Here is an 11476-nt window from a genome sequence, read left to right on the forward strand (position 1 = left end):
AAGCTTTAAAGCACCCCCCCTTTTTTTCTCTCCCCTCCCCCTTATCCTTCTACCCTTGATAGCAATTAGATGTAAAAGGGTACAGTGGAACTAATACTAAAAAGAGTTGACTTATACGTGCTTCCACGCCCTTGTTCGATCCCTAAGCCATCCAACCAATGGTGCCTCTATACACCTTGGTCTTAAATAATCACATAGTTTGTGGTTATCCTCTATGTTAAACTTGAATGACGGGTACAATATTGGAAATAGCTAATCGCATGCTGCAAGCACAGGATAACCCCCTTGGATCTAAATATTCATATGAGCTAAGGGGGAGTTGTCTTCAGGGGCAGACTGACCATTGAGTCACTCGGGCACTGCCCGAGGGCCCCATGCCACTAGGGGGCCCCATCAGGGATGCCAGGCTCAGTAAAACCAGGGACAGTATGTAAAAATCTATGTTTTTTTTACATTTGTCCCTGATATGTCCGAAACCGACATGCTTTTGATGTGAAAATCCCGAGATTTTAGCTGCCCCACCTCTGCACTGCCTCCTGGCATGGTGGCCATCTGTAAGCCCAGGGGCCCCATAATCTTCTATTGCCCGGGGGCCCCATGAGCTATCAGTCCGCCCCTGGTTGTCTTTTGTATACATTGTTTGGTTCTGTTTCTATTTGTATTGATATACCTACGGTGATGTATATGGAATCATTTACTGTATTCTGTTTGAAAATCTTTGATAAAATCTTTGAAACAAAAAAAAGCTTTAAAACGGTAGTAAACTTTAACAACAACCAAAGAAAAACTTTTCCTGCAAGGTAAAGGCATGATGTGCTAGTTTGCATTTGACTTACCTTAAAACAAAGCCCTCCAGCGGCGTGCTGTCAAGCTGCAGAGGCTTCCATCTTCACTCAGTTTTCCGTCCAGGTTCACAGGCTGCGACCACTTGAATGGCCATGCATGTCAGGCATGGTAGACATGACCATGGCACAGAGCTCTGAAGGAATGGCACAGGTATGCCATTCCTTCAGAGGGCATGCGCCAGTGATGTCACTGGCTGCTGCTCACTAAAATATCTCCGGTGCACCTTTAGGAGATATTCATTTAACTTATAGTTAAGCTTTTGAAGCGGCCTTCTACTTTCATAGCTAGCGCTGCCTTAAATTTAGAGGGTAGTCAGAGATTTAACTACCTCTGACTGTATTGTTTTACCAAATTTGGGCCTCTGTTCCAGCCATGGCTGTACTGTGAGTGACCACTATTGTTGTCTGGGGTGTTGGTACCACCCCAGGCCAAGGGTGGCAGCAGTCGAGTTAGGGTGTATTTGGTGTTTTTTCTCAGCAGCAAATCAGGGGGGGTTGATCGCCTCGCTGTGCATGCTGCGGGAGAGTACTTAAGGGACAGACGTCATTAGTTCAGGGTCGTCGCCGTTTATTGCCGATCCTGGCTGTCGTCCCACCACCCCCCGTGTGTGGCCCTCATGGCTGGGGTGCGTGTTCAAGTGTTCCTGGCTCCGGGACCACTTTGGTCCGGGGTTGTGATCTACTATGTAGGCCTGGTAGTCAGACTGGGTCTACGTTTGCAGAGTGGTGCTGTGCTGTCCATCCTGAGGGAGGAAGCCACGTGATGAAGAACCTGTCTTGGAGAGCACCGAGCACGAGGCTGGTTACTCAGGAGAGGCCTTGAACTTCATCGAAGGACGCACAATTGCTGAGAGGCTGAGTGATGGTCGCCTGTCAGTTCTGAGTTCACAAGAGTTTATTAAAGAGAGATCCGGGTGCTTAATCCTATGCTGAGAAGGATTCTGGACCGAGTACATCTCCACCTTTGGGAAGGTCTGTGTTAGAGACTTTGCTAAAGTTTCCGTGTGACATCCTGGCTGCTAGGCTAGTGAGAGAGGCCTATCCAGGTGCACAATACCCACTCTGGCTAGAGTGGCGAAGAAAGCTACATTGCTGGAAGCAGGAGTGTTTTCGAACAAAGTTATACACCTGAACCTACCACCTATTACCCTTTCCACCTCTTCAACTACTACTTTTATTCTTTTACCCCGGTAATAAAGCAAAGAAAAAGAAACCTAAAGTGTGGACATTGAAGTTTTTCTCAACTCTCATCGTATACCCTAGACGGCGAAGGAATAGAGGTAACATGCCACCCAAAACAAACCAGCAGCTTCTTCGGGGGTAGTGCTGCACTTTATTATAAGCTTACCTGTAGGTAAAAATAAAAACAGAGACTTTGCTACCACTTTAAGTCAAATACATATCTCTGGCCAAGACTAGCTTTGCACCCAACCAGAAATTGCATAGGCAACCTCTTGAAATGTATTTGCCCAATAATGTGATGCCATGAGACTCATACGATTTGTATTGCATCTCTGGGCTGGTGACTGCTACCCCCTTCTTTGTTTGAATGGACTCTACACTATTTCCAACACTAATGGAAAAAAAGACCTACAATTAAGTGATCACGATAACAAAATATAGTAAAGTTTAGAAACTAGGGTTGTAAGCTGCATTTGAATTGGACCGAGAAGATGTCACCTAAAACAATTTATCAAGGGTGTCATTATGTGTATAGTATATAGTGCCTCATTTCACCTGAGCGGAACAGTTCGGGACGGTACAGTTAGGAAGGGTTAGAATGGTCCGGCCTATTCAGGTGAAGCCTCGTACACACGACCGAGAAACTCGACGGGCGAAACTCATCGTTTTGCTCGTCGAGTTCCTTGTTAGGCTGTCGAGGATCTCGGCGAGCCAAATTTCTCCATTCCCATTGAGGAAAAAGAAGACATGCTCTCTTTTTGGCTCGACGAGATCCTCGACAGTTTCCTCGTCGAAAAGTGTACACACGACCGGTTTCCTCTGAAAAAAAAAATACCAGCAAGTTTCTTGCTGGTTTTTGCCGAGAAACTCGGTCGTGTGTACAAGGGTTGAGCATTTCCACTGCAAGTCGGACCATCACGGGCCATACAGGGTTTAGAAAAAAAGCCTAGCATGTCCGCCAATTAGTGGAATGTATTGTAGCTCCGCCCTAACCAAACCGTACCATTTTCTATGGCCCCACATCTGAAGCAGGACCCAGAATGGTAGCGTACCGCAACTGATCCGCTCAGTGGAAACGAAGCATAGGTGTGCCATTATCATTGCTCTAATGTCCCTTTATAATCCTGGAAGTCGGGTCAACATAAAATAGTTTAAAGGAACAGCAACAAATAGATTTGGGTGTATTTTAGACATCTACTAAGGGAGCTTAGACTCTTAATACAATGGGGTTGGTATACTAAAACTGAAGAGTGCAAAATCTGGTGCACTTGTTCCATTAAGCTTTGACAAAAAAAAAAAATTGGAATCTGATTGGTTTCTATGCACAGCTCTACCAGATGTTGCATGCTCCAGTTTTCTTGAATCAACCCCAATAGGGTTGTTTTACTAAAGGTGCTATAAATAGGCTTTACCAGGGAATTTTCCCTTCACTTAGTGAAGGTGATGATTTGCTCTTCAAGGGATAATAATCACATGCAAAGAAAAAAAATAAACCCACTATTTTTGATGATGGAAGCCAGCACAGCTTCACCCCATTGACTAAGCTTAGAAAAAATTGCCTTACAGAGTGAAAATGATTTGCAAAGTGAACATCCTATTTTCCTTTAGTAAATCAACCCTACAAAACTGTGTGGCTATTCACTTAAATTATTCATTAATTTATGTTCACTTTGAATACCAATCATGTGCAGATGAAACAGGTACATTAGATTTGTTTCCCTGTAATTGGATATCTGAAGAGAATATTAACACAATTTATTGTGTGAAGATTCTCAACTCCTTTAGTAAATCAGTCTCATTATCTCCAACCAGTTGTAGCCCTCTGACATGCAGGTGTATATCCTATCAACTGTCAGGCCTCGTACACACGGCCGAGGAACTCGACGTGCCAAACACATCGAGTTCCTCGGCCAGTTCAGCACTGAAGCCGCCGAGGAGCTCGGCGGGGCGAGAGCTCCCATAGAACAACGAGGAAATAGAAAACATGTTCTCTATTTCCTCGCCGAGCTCCTCGTCGGCTTCCTCGGCCGAAAGTGTACACACGGCCGGGTTTCTCGGCAGAATTCAGCCAGAAACTCGGTCGGAAGCTGAATTCTGCCGAGGAAACTGGTCGTGTGTACGGGGCCTCAAGCTAAAACAGGAAGGTGGCTAATGGCTAATGCAGTCTCTTACACACTGCCAAATACAACGTATGTGAAAGACATCCCCAAATAGAACAAAGGCCTACTAAATGAACACCATGAAGCCTTCATATCATGGCAACCTACTTCTACTTAATATCTGCTAATGCTCATATATATTTTGCGTTATAGTCCTTTCTATCACAATAAGTGCATTGAATAAGAATGTTTTTTGGCAGGCAGGAAAGAAATGTTCATTTAACTTGACATATACCTCTACAAGACAGCTTCTAGGATGATTATATTAAACGAGGGACTATCTAGGAGAGTAAGCCATTTAAATTTGAAGTGCCTTGGACACAGGCCTGCCCTGGTATTCCCAAGGTCACTTAGGCACTTGCATATAAATCAGCATGTCCTTGAGTTGCTGCGATCACATGTTGATTCGCACTTTACAATGCAGAACTCCTTATGGTGGCCCTTCTGAGATATTCTTTACAGTGCCTCTTGTAAATGGCAGTGGCGTGTTTTTTTTTTTTTTTCAATTCCAATTCCAGTCTTCTTCAATTTGGCTTTTAAATGACCAGAAATCACCTAGGTAACCCCGGCCAGTTCTCTGCGCATAGCGTTGAGTCAATAAGATCCATGACTGTACATCTGTCTCTGAGTCCTCCACATTGTACAGGTTCCTTTGACACATGACAGAGAGGAGCTGTCCATAGACCCAGTGCTGAATCTTCTCTGCGGCTTCGCCTATACCTAACCAGTCCTTTCCCTTTCTGCCAAGAGCACTTCAACCACACCTCCATTTTCTTATAGAATACGATATAATATTAACATATATCACAGGCCGCAAATGAAATGGTTTAGAACAGCCTTTAACCTCTTAGCAGCCGGTGGAGAGAACCCTCCTGCATTTCCTTTGGCATTTGCCAAATCGAAATTCTGTAATCGAATCAGTTATCTTGGCCTACTTACAACATAAGTATTTTTCACTGCACCAAGCTGCAAGCAATGAATGTGTCCGATTATGATCTGGCTTTGGGATTACAAGAATTTATCTTGGTTAATTTAAGAGATCAGCTTCCAAGATATAACATCTGTTCCCACAACACATGGACAAGGCGCAGGGGGGGATGAATGTATTCTGCCGGATGATCCGTTTTCACAATAGTAACAAATACTTGTCCAGTTTGTTCTAAAGGATGCAATATAATGTGCCAGCAGCTCTCTATAGAAGTTACACACAGCTGATCAATATTAGGCGCAAGTCTCAGAGGCCCTTCCAGCCACAGAAAGAGTTACATGCACATTAGAAAACACCATTGTTGCGTTCCTCTGCTTTAATTAATACCACTAACCGTCCATGCACAGAATACTGAATTTATAACGTACACAAAAAGAGCTTAAATGTATTACATTTTATTCAAATTCCGGCAAATCCAGATACACGTTCATGCCTGCTAAATCAGTTCTCATCCATCTTTTATCAGCGCAAGCATTAAGACTACGCTTTTACATAGGGTGAAATGCTATTAATCCCAGCGTAGATGAATGTGCATGAATTAACAAGTGCTCCGATTTTCCTAAAGACATAGCTACTAAGTTCTGTATAGCAAAGGCCATCAAAAATAGAATTCACATGATGTCAAATCTTACCTTGCAGAAGGATCTCTGGCCGTCCAAATTGCATGCAGCCAGCCCCCAGTGCTTATGCGATGTCGGTGCTGTTTCCCCCAGTACGCACCAGTCTCAGTTCTGTGCTCTCCCCAGCACTGGCTCAGCCTCCCCCAACAGAGTCTGCTACTAGGGAGACCAATAGCTCCAGCAGTCTGGAATGAATCACACAGCCTGCTCGGCCAATCAGTGCACACGAGCAGCACTGGCTTCAGCATTCCAGGGAGATGCTGAGAGCTGACACTGGTACATATGGGAGCAGAGCTTTTGTCGCCCCCGTTTGTTTGGACTGGCTTACAAGATGCAGTGGCTTGGCAGTGATGAGCGGCATCTGCTGACACTTAAAGCAAGTGACTTAGCTCCCTTGTGACAATGTTAAAGTGTACGTAAACTCTAATAATACATTTCTTTTGTGTTCTCTCTTTTGGTCTGTTAAATATACCATTGAAAACGTTGTATTATGTCTCTTCAACAAGTGCAAAATAAATAAAATAAAAAGGTTGTTCATGCAGAATGAAATTGTGTGAGCTGATAACTAGTGTTGCTCACGAATATTCGCATTTCGAATATTCGTTACGAATATGGCATATTCGAATATTCGCGAATAACTCGAATTTCGCGGCCAAAATTCGCTATTCCGAATATTCGTATTTTTTCAAATTTATTTTTAAAACAGATCACATCCTATCGACGTCTAAAAGCATTGCTGGTATGATTAGAGACCCTGGGCCGAGTAGCTAAGCTGAGGCGATCCTTTTATGTTGCCGAATATTCGCAATCGCGAATATTCGATTTCCGAATATTCGCAAATACTTTCTCCGCCCTTCTTTTGCATCAGAGCCAATCAGAGTTCTCCTACCACAGTTGTCAAAATCTCGCAATCAATTTCGAATTCGCATTAGTGAAATTTCGATAAAATATCACCAATATTCGATTTCCGAATATTCGCGAATACTTTCTCCGCCCTTCTTTTGCATCAGAGCCAATCAGAGTTGTCAAAATCTCGCAATCAATTTCGCATTCACATTAGCGAAATTTCGATAAAATATCACCAATATTCGATTTCCGAATATTCGCGAATACTTTCTCCGCCCTTCTTTTGCATCAGAGCCAATCAGAGTTGTCAAAATCTCGCAATCAATTTCGCATTCACATTAGCGAAATTTCGATAAAATATCACCAATATTCGATTTCCGAATATTTGCGAATACTTTCTCCGCCCTTCTTTTGCATCAGAGCCAATCAGAGTTCTCCTACCACAGTTGTCAAAATTTCGCAATCAATTTCGCATTCGCATTAGCGAAATTTTGCCAATTTTTTTTTTTTTTTATAAAATATCACGAATATTCGATTTTAGCGAATATTTCACCAATATTCGTCTATATATTTGTGATATATCGCGAAATCGAATATGGCGTATTCCGCTCAACACTACTGATAACTCCCTGTGCTCTCTGCCTGTGGACTGTAAGGTTGCATTCACACCTGAACGCGGCGTATTGTACCGCGATTTGCCGCGACAAATTGCAGCGTTTTGTCCCGCGATTTGCCGTGAGAAAAAGCGACGTTTTTTAAGCCTAACATACGCCGGAGGGGTGATCAACATTGTCGGCTATGCCGAACGCCGAAAGCCGCCTGAAAAAAAGGTCTGGGACTTGTTTTGAGCTTCAGGCGTACAGCGTTTCGGCGTTCGGCGTGGAGATGTGAATCATCTCCATAGCCGACAATGTTAAATCACCCCTCCAGCGTATTGCAGGCTGCAATAGCGTCGCGCTACAGGCAACAAAACGCCTAGGTGCGAATGGAGCCTAAAGCCTCATACACACAAGCGGATTTTCCCACAACAAATGTGTGATGCCAGGGTTTTGTCAGATAATCCAACCATTTGTACGCTCCATCCAAAGGTGTGCACAAGGGGTGTGCCAGGTGTGCCTGGGCACACCCTAATGCCGAGGTTGGCAACCTGTCAATGGTGGGCAGGTGATGTGTTAAATCGCATTCCTTTCTTGCCGACCCTCAGAACCTGGACAGGAGAGGTTGCAGGGGTGGAATTTAGGCTGCATTCACACCTTGGCGTACCTAATCGCGGCATTTTGTCACGCGAATTGCGGCGTTTTGTACCGCGATTTGCGGCGACAAAACGCCGCGATTGTGAATGCAGCCTTACCCCCAGGTCCACATCTCCTATGCCGAACGCCGAAGCCGCCTGAAAAAAAGGGTCCGGGACTTGTTTTGAGCTTCAGGCATACAGCGTTTCAGTGTTCGGCGTAGAGATGTGAACCATCTCCATAGAGGGCAATGTAAAATCATCCCTCCAGCATATTAGAGGCTGCTGCGGCGTCGCGCTTCAGGCGTATATATGCCTAGGTGTGAATGGAGCCTAAGCGGAACCGATCTGTATTTTTCTCCTGCAGCAGCTGAAAGTAGGCTTCTCCACTCTCCTTTTGTCAATATATTTAGCTGCACAGGAGTTAAAGTGGAGGTTCACCCAAAAAATAAATTTTTAATATTACATTCAGCCGAGTTGTCCTAATGACAATCGGCTGTTTTTTTCCCTGTACATACCTTATTTCACCGCCGCTTCCGGGTATGTCTTCTGCGGGACTGGGCATTCCTATCTGATTGACAGGCTTCCGACCGTCGCACGTATAGACGTTCGGCTTCTTTCGGCACTTCGTGATGCATAGTATGCGACGGTCGGAAGCCTGTCAATCAGATAGGAATGCCCAGTCCCGCAGAAGACATACCCGGAAGCGGCGGTGAAATAAGGTATGTACAGGGAAAAAAACAGCCGATTGTCATTAGGACAACTCGGCTGAATGTAATGTTAAAAATGTATTTTTGGGTGAACCCCCTCTTTAAATATAGGGGCTCGGTACTAATGTATGCCACCCTTCTTTCCCTGTTCCTTTTACTTCTGTTGTCTTGATCCCCCATGTGCTCCCTTGCTCCCCTTTCCCCCCATTGTTTCAGGATGGACAGTAATGCAAGGCTTTCTCCCTGGTGTGGAGAAAGCCTCTTGAGGGGGGAGGGGGCGAGCAGGAGTGTCAGGACGCCCACTAACACACAGCTCCTTTCTCTATCTGCAAAGTAGAGAGTGTCCTGACTTGCCTACTCGCCCCTCCCCCCTCAAGAGGCTTTCTCCACACCAGAGAGAAAGCCTTGCATTACTGTGTGGAGTTACAGACAGAAGAACAGGAAGTGAGGATTTCTCAGAAGAAATAAGGACATTTAAAACCAAAATCGAAGGATGAGGTAAGTGAAGGAGGACTGCATTAATATAAAGGAAGCTCTTTAGGGGGAACATTTTTTTCCTTTACAACCCCTTTAAGAGTGATTGTTGCTGGTGATTATGCCACTGAGATGAAATGCTGATGAATTCCAATTGCTGAGTGACAGATAACTTTAAAAACATCACTGTTAGCAAACCCATAGAAAATCATTAGGATATTCTTAGTGACATATGGCTGTAACAAAAAAAGGGAGTAATCGCTGCAAGAAAATAGCCTGTGTGTAATCAACCCTCGAGTATGTAGCCTTCTTTCTTCTATTTTCATCTGGTGATCCAGCCAGTAAGTCTGTTGTTTCTTAACCGAGTAAGCTCTCTTGCAGTTGCAGGAATAAGACAAACCATTTAACACTGCCAGAGGTGCTTGAAAAGAACAGTTTTAATTAATTTATGTAAACCTTTTATATCAAAAAGAAATAAACTGTTGTAACTGATTATAAAGTGTTAGCTGTAGTCTGCCTCAATATGCTAGTGTCTTTAAATCTGCTAGTACATCTAACGCTCCCCTCCTCCCAAACTGACAATGCTGCTGTCCAAAGGTGCCCTCTATGCCCATTTATTTAGAGTGGAGCACTCTAATACAGGAGGTGTGTTACTGGCCAGATTACTAGGGGAAAACAGAGTGAAAAAGCCTAAAAAGAAAACAAATGCAGCCACTGCATCTAATGAACGATAAGCTGCAATATATGAAATTTTTGTGTTTAATACCACTTAACCTCCCTTACACTTGAGTGTTTTTCAGCTTGTTTTTCTACTCATAATTATGCTTTTGCTGCAAGTAAAAAAAAATCAAGACTGGCACTTCAGAGTAAACACTGACAGTGGGCTTACTATGCAGTAACATTTTTAGGAGGAGCTCCAGTCATTTTTGTGTTTATTAACCACTTGAGGACCGCCTAACGCTGATATACGTCGGCAGAATGGCACGGCTGGGCACAGGCACGTACAGGTACGTTGCCCTTTAAGTGCCCAGCCGTGGGTCGGCGCGCTCGCGACCCAGTCCGAAGCTCCATGACCGCGCCCGCGGGACCAGCGGACCCAATCGACGCCGGTGTCCCGCGATCGGGTCACAGGAGCTGAAGAACGGGGAGAGGTGAGTGTAAACAAAAATTTCTTGTTCTTCTCTCTGGCTTGTCACTGATTGTCTGTTCCCTGTTATAGGGAACGACGATCAGTGACATCACACGTCCAGTCACACCCTTAGGGCACACTTAACCCCTTAGCGCCCCCTAGTGGTTAACCCCTTCACTGCCACTGTCATTTTCACAGTAATCAGTGCATTTTTATAGCACTTTTCGCTGTGAAAATGACAATGGCCCCAAAAATGTGTCAAAAGTGTCCGATGTGTCCGCCATAATGTCGCAGTCACGAAAAAATTGCTGATCGCAGCCATTACTAGTAAAAAAAATAATTATTAATAAAAATGCCATAAAACGATCCCCTATTTTGTAAACGCTATAACTTTTGCACAAACCAATCAATTAATGCTTATTGCGATTTTTTTTTACCAAAAATATGTAGAAGAATACGTATCGGCCTAAACTGAGGAAAAAATATGTTTTTTTTATATATTTTTTGGGGATATTTATTATAGCAAAAAGTAAAAAACATTGAATTTTTTTGAAAATTGTCGCTGTATTTTTGTTTATAGCGCAAAAAATAAAAACCGCAGAGGTGATCCACCAAAAGAAAGCTCTATTTGTGGGAAAAAAAGGACGCCAATTTTGTTTGGGAGCCACGTCACACGACGCGCAATTGTCATTTAAAGTGACACAGTGCCGAATCGCAAAAAGTGGCCCAGTCATTGACCAGCAAAATGGTCCGGGTCTTAAGTGGTTAAAAGTCAGCAGCTACAAAAACTGTAGCTGCTGACTTTTAATAAAAGGACACTCACCTGTCCCAGGATCCAGTGATGTGCTCACCTGTGCTGTCCCTTCTCTCACTGACGCCGGCATCTCAACCGTGTACATCCAGCTTTGGAAGCTTGCGACCTTACAGCCAGGTGCCCACTGCACTTGAGCGAGTCACGTTGTGCCTCCTTAATGGTCTGACAGTCTTCTGGGACCTGTAACATGTAACAGAATATTGCAGGGATGGAGGGGAGAGAACTTCCGAATTAGGCGATCCAAGTGGAAGTGCGAGCGAGTACCTGTCAAAACTAGGTACCCACTCCCCCCCCCAAAAAAAAATATATGATAACAAAAATAATGATATATATCTTAAATGGGGAACCCTACAGTTACCCAGATCCCCATATCCAGTAGGAGAGCTCTCCCGCCATCTTGACTGACTCCCAACTTCTCTTGGACTAGTGCTAGATCAGCAAGAACAAATGCTTCCTCAAGAGCCACTGGTGTAACAGT

General features: G+C 44.1%; 1 protein-coding gene across 1 annotated transcript in view; it reads right to left on the minus strand.

Annotated features, from left to right (window-relative positions):
• The window catches only part of TMEM108 (transmembrane protein 108), a 231581-nt gene extending 225522 nt beyond the window's left edge, over nt 1–6059 (minus strand). The window contains exon 1 of the mRNA XM_040353104.1: nt 5807–6059. The gene's annotated coding sequence lies outside the window, so the exon portion shown is untranslated. The remainder of the gene's footprint in view (nt 1–5806) is intronic.
• Nucleotides 6060–11476: the final 5417 nt, after the last annotated feature.

This window comes from Rana temporaria, chromosome 5 (genome assembly GCF_905171775.1).
Source record: "Rana temporaria chromosome 5, aRanTem1.1, whole genome shotgun sequence".
In the NCBI taxonomy this organism is placed as follows: Eukaryota; Metazoa; Chordata; class Amphibia; order Anura; family Ranidae; genus Rana; species Rana temporaria.